Source organism: Corvus brachyrhynchos, unplaced genomic scaffold (genome assembly GCF_000691975.1).
Source record: "Corvus brachyrhynchos isolate BGI_N302 unplaced genomic scaffold, ASM69197v1 scaffold103, whole genome shotgun sequence".
In the NCBI taxonomy this organism is placed as follows: Eukaryota; Metazoa; Chordata; class Aves; order Passeriformes; family Corvidae; genus Corvus; species Corvus brachyrhynchos.
This window is the reverse complement of record NW_008237436.1, coordinates 1-7,623: the sequence shown is the minus strand read 5'-3', so window position 1 is coordinate 7,623 and position 7,623 is coordinate 1. Positions and strand designations below refer to the sequence as shown.

General features: G+C 47.4%; 1 long non-coding RNA gene across 1 annotated transcript in view; it reads right to left on the bottom strand.

The window, feature by feature from the left end:
* Positions 1 to 4,457, bottom strand: part of LOC108445981 — a 15,342-nt gene extending 10,885 nt beyond the window's left edge. Inside the window, exons 1-2 of the long non-coding RNA XR_001861077.1 lie at positions 4,364 to 4,457; positions 3,753 to 3,860 (exon numbers count right to left, since the gene is read on the bottom strand). This is a non-coding gene — a long non-coding RNA (uncharacterized LOC108445981). The remainder of the gene's footprint in view (positions 1 to 3,752; positions 3,861 to 4,363) is intronic.
* Positions 4,458 to 7,623: the final 3,166 nt, after the last annotated feature.

The following is a 7,623-nucleotide window of genomic DNA, read 5'->3' as shown; positions in this document are numbered from 1 at the left end:
GATTTGAAAAGAAAAAAATATGTAGGAGATGGAGGACTATTTCCATGTTGATTTTGACTTCTGATTCATCAAGTTAGGAGAAGGCCCTGTGGCAAAAGTGCTCACCCTATATGTAGGGTGAAAATAAACTGAACATGGATACAAGCTGGAAAGGAGAGAGCATCTCTACATGGCCCTTTCCCTCTCCATGTTAACCATTAAGTACCCAGGAAAATTCATGGTGAGGTGCAACCACTTCCAAAAAGGCACCTGGTGAAAAAAACCCAAATGTGTATTATGTGGGGATGTAAAAGTGCCTCCTGGTCCGAGAGGGGGCTGTGTTTGAGGAGAGCATGCTCTCTTGTGCCTTCAGTGGCAGCATTACAGAGTCCCTTTGTTCAGCTCAGCCCAGGACCTCAGCAGTCACAAGGAGAGCAGCACACAAGCTGGAAGGCCCTGGGTTAGGATGTGTGACCGTGTGGCATCACCTCAGCAGGCACAGGCAACCCACACTTGCCTCAGAACTTCATGGATGGTGAGAAAAAGCACCCCAAAAGTGGGCAGTGATGTTGGACATGACTGAAATCCTTGCTGATATCTCATGCCAGGTGCTGTCCTAGGAATAATCTCTGGAAGAGCAGCATTCTCTGCTGGAATAAGAAGCTTTATTTCATTGAAGGAAAGAAGAACCAGGAGCACAGAAAGCCAGGCTGTCCAGTTTGGCCACTTGGACAGTGTGTCTCAGTCTCTTCCTGCTGTGCCTCTTCCAGCACAGGTGGAGAGAACCGGAGTCTTCCAGAATTGTCTCCCTGCTCCCTTCCCTGTCTATACAGAGTGCATGGCTGCCTTGTCTAAGTGCTCCAATAAACCCCTGCTCAGTGCTAAGGATAAAGGCCACAGCCTCACTTTCTGCTTCACTGCCAAATTTCCTCCACCAAAATTTTCACCCTGCAAGGCTATGGCAGTCAGGCAGTCACACCCCCATGAAGTCAGGGCTTTTTCCAACATATTGGACCTTGCTGCAGGGAAAAGCACGGAGAGTCTAAGAACCAGCCTGTGGCTGTGTTTGTGCATGTGCTGACCCAGCAGCATGCAAAGTTACCCATCAAACACCATCATTTTCCTTACCTTAGCTGACCCAGTGTGGACATTTTCTTAATGCAAAACATGTAGCAGTGGGAGTTGTGTTGGTGATGAACTGTGCAAACCTGGCAGCTGAAGGCAGGATTGTTCCTTCTGAGCTGGAGCAGGCACTTTGGCAGCTCCCTGCTGATGACTAATGCAGCAGGTAACCTTTTCTTTTTTGTGGGGCCTTTCTGAACGGACTCCAAGTACAAATCAATCTTTATTAATGCTGTCAGTCCTCCTGCAGAGGTGCTCTCCCTCAAACCCACTTTTTCTTGTACAGAAACAAGGGCTTTCCAGAAGATTATCCATACCTATAATTACACCTGATATGCCAGATTGTCACCTGCTGATGGGAAGGTGACCTAGCAAGTAACCACCTAACAAATAGACCTCTGCCAGGGTGTCACAAGACATATAAACGAGCCAGCAGCTAAGGTGATATATGTGGCACTTTGCAAAGAGCTCTATCAGCTGCATTGATGGGAGGGGGGAAATTTCCTGAAGAATGAACCAAGTACTTGCCACTCTCTACTGATTTCTCAATAATTTTTTTTTTCTCTAAAATAAAAGACTTAGTGAAATAAATTTGTCTTTGCCAGGGTGTCACAAGACATATAAACGAGCCAGCAGCTAAGGTGATATATGTGGCACTTTGCAAAGAGCTCTATCAGCTGCATTGATGGGAGGGGGGAAATTTCCTGAAGAATGAACCAAGTACTTGCCACTCTCTACTGATTTCTCAATAATTTTTTTTTTCTCTAAAATAAAAGACTTAGTGAAATAAATTTGTCTTTTTTTTTTTATTTTTACCTCCTGTACAGTCACAGTTGTGTGGGGTCCTTTGCTTCCCCCTGCTGTCACCCTGAAACGGCACAGGGTGGGCTGTGGCTCCAGCTAGCCGTGGGAGTGGGGGAACTAATGAGGATGGGCTCCGCCGGCAAGCGCTCCCGCATCCCACAGCTCCCACGGTGCTGCCGTCGAGAGCTGTGAGAGCGGGAGGCCAGGAGGAGTAAAAGCCACCAAGCTCCCCCCGCTCCGTGCCTCGCCGCCCACGGGCAGCGTCCCAGGGAGCCGAGCAGAGCTCTGGGGTCCCAGCGGAGAGAGCTCTCCCAGCTGGTTTCCACTGAAGGCTGGATTTTGCCATTTCTCTGCCCCATCTCCCACACGCGCAGGTGAAAGGATTTGGCACGCACAGCACTCTCAGGTAAGAGGGGTTCGCTGGGAAGTGGACAATGTGCTGGCATAAAAGCCAGTGTGGGGCTTTGTGATTTGATAGGAGCCGGATCTGGAAGAGGACTTTGCTCTGAATATTTCAGAAAAATAAAAAGAAACCATTCCCTCTAGCAGTCCTTAGCGAAGAGCCCTTGCTCCAGAGGGGTTTGCTGGCCCATGTACACCTCCCGTGTCCCAGCAGGGACCCTCTGGCAGTCAGCAGCCATCGAGTGGGAACTGGGGTCTTAGGAAGCCCCAGCAATTCTGCCTGCTGTGTCCACCAGCGCAGAGTGGGGCACCTGCAGCTGGGAGAGAGAAGGGCTCTGTTTGAAAAGTCTGAGCACCATAGCACAAGTGTGGACATGGCTCTCGTTTGGACTGACACATGGTGGGGCCAGCCTGACCTGTCTTTTGGCTTTGCTGTAGGTCAGGCAAGCACCAGTCAGTCAGTGCTCACCTTCTCTTGACTCCTATTAACCTAAACATTTAGGATGAGAATTAATGACCAGAAAAATAGTTTAAAGCTAAAACTAGATGAAATAACCAGGGAAACAGGGTGGAGGGTCTGTGCTATAGAGACTTATCACTGCTGCTTGTGACAAGGAACTGAGTTACAACAGGAGGCAGCAATGTGGGACACAGCTGTGTTCCGGGTGGGCAAACCTGGCTGCCAACCACCAGCAGTGAGGGCACTCACTGAGGAGTATTGGACAGCCTGGAAGAGGCACAGGGGTGCTGTGGCTCTACTGTGGCTCAGTTGCAACCTGCCGCCCTGAAAAGCAGCTGTATGGAGAGGCTCCAGCTTCCTGCAAGGGGCTCAGAGACTTGTCCCTGCTGCTTGCTGGCCCTCCTAACCCAAGGGCAGGTCCCTTTACACTGGGGAAACAAACTCAGGGAAGGACTGACGGGAGGAGGTCCAGAAGTTGGCTTTGGTCTTTACCTTTTTTTCCTAGTTGTGGCTGAGTTTTATGTTTTGCATGACTTTCCCAACTCACTATCAAACTGGGAGCAGGCACAGTGGGGCAGGACACCTTTCTGCCTTTGTATGCCACCAGTCTTCATGCTGCACCAATTTCAGCTTCCAGTGAGTTTCAGCGACAATTTCCCTGTTTCAGCTGGGAAACAAAACTGTTCTGCAGCTGCCTGGCTGCTGAATTGCACTTTAGCACCCTCATGCATTGGCACAAAAGAAAATAATTCATCCTTAACACCCACAGCAGCTTCTGCAGAATCACCAAAGGTCTGGGGGAAAGGGGAAACACTTCTTTATCTGGCAAATAGAATGACTTCTCTGAGGGATTTGTCAATCCTGAAGAAGTCCAAGCCAACGTTTGAGGAAGGACTGAGACCATTACCTGGTAGTTACGCGTGCTGTGTTCTTGTGTGAACACGCTTTGTGCGCAGCCATCATGAAATTGCTTTCTTTATCTCACCTGTTCGGACTGCACACACAGAGCTCTGACTCAAGGTCACTTCTGGGCTCCGTCACTAGGTGGTGACACACTTCCAGATACCGAGTCCTCCTTCAGTTTGTCTTCTTTCTTTTAGCGTAAAAGAGCAGTAAATAAAGACAAAACGTCTGTTTTCCCCTCTGCTTATGCAAATACAGCATTCTCAGCCACAATAAATTCTGCTTAAGATAATTTGACATTCAAGTGATTTTTTATATGGCATTGGATTGATTAATGTTGTTTCTGTAAGAATTACTGCTATAAAAGTAATTTTAGTCATAAACATTTACATAAAAACTAATATTCCTGATCTCTGCATAATTTAGAACATCTTTGCCAGCAGCCATTGCCATATTCAAAATGAATGCCTGTTTTTGCACTTTCTAGGAATAAACTGGCACTGAAAGTTTTAAAGTTAATATATCATTTGGTTGTGAAAACGACCACTTTCCTTTCCTCCTTTCTATTTTCCCTGAGCATGCAACGGTGCTTATTTTTTTCCTTAAAATTCTCATCAACAGCTGTAGCCCAAAAGTACAATATTTGCTCTGCTGAAGAAGGTTTGGTGGCTGGTATGAGACACATGCACTCACCAGAGGTCTGACACTTATATGTAATTTCCATTCCAGTCCATCGTTCAGTACTGATGGAGATGTCCTCTGGGATATGAAGATGAGGGCTGGAAAAGGAGAGTTAATTTCATGAGATGTCTGATGTGTGAGGCACACTAGAAACTTGGATGTGTATGTTGGTGGCTGGCTGCTACCTTCAAGGGTTACTGACCTGGTGGGATGTCTGTGAATGCCTCGGTCCCTGACTCTTTCTTGGTCACTCACCCACAGGTAAAATCACACCTGCCTCTCTGGCTGCCAGGAGATAGAATCTGCAATGCCACTGTGCAAGGAGAAAACCCCATCCCTTTCCCCATGGCAGCAGAGGGTCCTGTCTGGGCTTGGAGACAGCCACCTCTGCTCAGCCATGACTAGTAGGGCTCGGACAGGCTTTGGAGGGGGTTATGGCCATGTACCAGCTGGTTGAACAAGTCTGTCTTTATCTTCAACACATGCCTGGGACCCTTTTGTCCCTAGAAGGCTCTGGGCCAAGCTGGACACATCATTGCACAAAAAAGCCCTAGGGTGGATTCCATGTCAACTCAGAACATGATGAGGCTAAGCTTAAAACATTGCTCTTTAACCATTAGGAAATCTAGAAGCTTCCCTTCTCCTGGCCTTTTCCACACACACCTTCTTCTGTCATACAGCTGCTGGTGGTGGCACACTTGTAGTGACCCTGGCCAGAAGCTGAGGCTTGGAGCATGTGTGTGTGCGTGTGTGTGTGTGTGAGAGAGAGAGAGAGAGCTTTCCACACTCCCATTGATGCTGGATGCTACTTAACTGTCTGGTGCTGTCTGAGGCCCGACCTTGGATGCTTGCTCATCACTCACCCCACCTCATAAAAATTCTTCTTTGCAAGGAGCTACTTTCTAATCCAGCTGCTTTGCTGTCAAAGGCATGTGTTTCTGGGCTCCCTGTGGTTTGCAGTTTTTATTCTATATCCTTCTTCAGAATCCTTCTTGATCTTAAAACTATTTTCATCCTCTCTCCTCCTTTTCTTCTTTAATTCATTTTTACTCACTAGTTAATTCTTGCTGAGGTTTGTGTAGCGAACCCCACCTGTTTCACTCGGTTTTCTCATAACAGTTAAATACACCTTGGTCTGCCCCAACCCCATATAGATAAAGATAGAACATTTCATAGTTTTTTCAGGAAAATGTCATTAATACTTCTCCCCCAGCCTCCCTGTGACCCCAGAGCTCGAGCATCATCACCAGCAGGCAAGCCTGGAGCTGTTGGAAGGCATACCTTCCTCTGGGTATGCCACGCTGCTAGCTGCTGGCTGCATTTGTGCATGCTTGGAGTTTTTGAGGGTAGTGAAAGGCTGCCAGCATGTGTAAGTACTCTGAGTCAAGATACTTAGTAAGGTAAAGACACTTCTCACAGCCATATGAATTTCTCTGTCTCCACAGACACTCCCCAAAGGCTCATCACAATGGCTGCCGGCCTGGAGAAAGCCTGCCACCGGTGCATATCTAAAATTGCCAGCAATGGTAAGGCAGTTCTGGTAGCAATCACCTTATGTGTTTAAGCAGCCTTGTTGCTAAGCCAGGTATATAAAGGAGTCACAATGGTGCCAAGTCCCACCTGAATCTTCCACTGAGGTTTCCTTTCTTAGACAATTTACAGTGCTGATGGAGTGTGCAATAGTAACTCTACCCGAACAGCAGCTGCCTGCTGCAGTATTTGATGTATAGCAACCAGCACAAAACTTCAAACAAATACAAACACCACCGTGTACCTAAATATGGGCTGCAAGACATAGCCTAAGCAAAATAATGTGTTTGCCTCCTCTTTGAAGTGTTACCTTACACATAGTGCAGCAGAAGCATCCACAGGGAAAATCACCTGGTAAAGAGCAGCACAGCCAACCTGGGAACAAACTCTCCTAGGAGAAATTCCTGCCAAGAAAAACTGCTGCCAGCCTGTGTGGTGGCACAGGAACGCAAGTCTGGGGATGGAATATGGTCAGGAATATCTCCCCTTTCACCCAGTGAGATTTGGGACAGGGTATTTTTCCCACTGCTTCCCTGCTGCCTGGGACAAGGGCCACTGCAGGCAGGGGTATCCCCCATTAAAAGCCCCTTGCTGTGGGTTGGAAGCACCAGTTCTCTGTACAGAGGTTCTTTTGTATGACAGCCTGGGCTAGCTCAGGTTTTAAAGCAACTGGTTCTTCCCACCCAGGGTGGAGGACACAGAGGGCTGTAATGAGCTGACAGCTGGTTGAACAGGCTGGTTCTTGCTCTCTGAGGAGCAACGCAGCAGAAAGTTGACCTGGGCTGAGGCTGTGCAAGCTCCACAGAGGCACAGGAGAAATCCACTTCAGAGGTGGGGTTTTGTAAGATCAGGGAAGTAGTGTCCTCGGCAGGAGGTTAAAATCCATGGATTCTAAAGCAGCTTACTGCCACTGACTGCATCTCCTTTTCCCTCTGAGTTGCAAATGCCTTTTGCTTTCACTTCTAGGCAGTTGCAATTGCTAATTCCACTCAAACACAAGAAGTGGCAAACCCCTTGACCACTCATCATAATTGATACTTTACCCACACTAATTCCTGCACTTGCCAGTCTAGGGTGTTGCCTTGGGGTCTTCTATATCCCTGATCTTTGCTTTGCTTGAAAGGTTCTCAAAGTTCAGAATGAACTTTTATTAATGATTAAACCCCTCAAGTCCTTGCTCCCTTATAAGCTAGCAGAGAAAATCAGGCCAAAGAGACAGGAAGCTCAGTCCAGGCCTCCCTGCAGAAACTTGGCACAGGTAGAGAAGGAGAGGACATTTTCTGTCCCACTTTTTCATGCTCATCATTGCTTCAGGAGAAAGGAGGGCTGGGGAGTGATGGAAAACAAAGGGTGAAGAGCATGTGGCAGCCTCATTACATCCTGACAAGTGCCTGGGAGTGGAATTGGGACCCAGCTGGTCCCTGTGGGATCCCTCACATCCTGCAGAAAGGACATGCAGGGGCGATCTAGACCCATTGGTGAATATCGCAATTTAAAAAGTGGTATTTTCTCTGATTTTTGTTCCTAGTCGTTACAAGCAAAACGTCACCATTCCCTGGTATTAAATTACCACTGGAACTTCAATGATGACAGAGAAAAAAATCAATCCTTCTGAAATTTTTTTTGAAAGATTGGGATTAGTTCTGATCTCACCTATGCTCTTCTACAACAGAAGCACCCTCTTGGGTACCTGAAAAGTTACCCATGAGTAAGGCAACTCAGAAATACCATTCCAGAAAAGT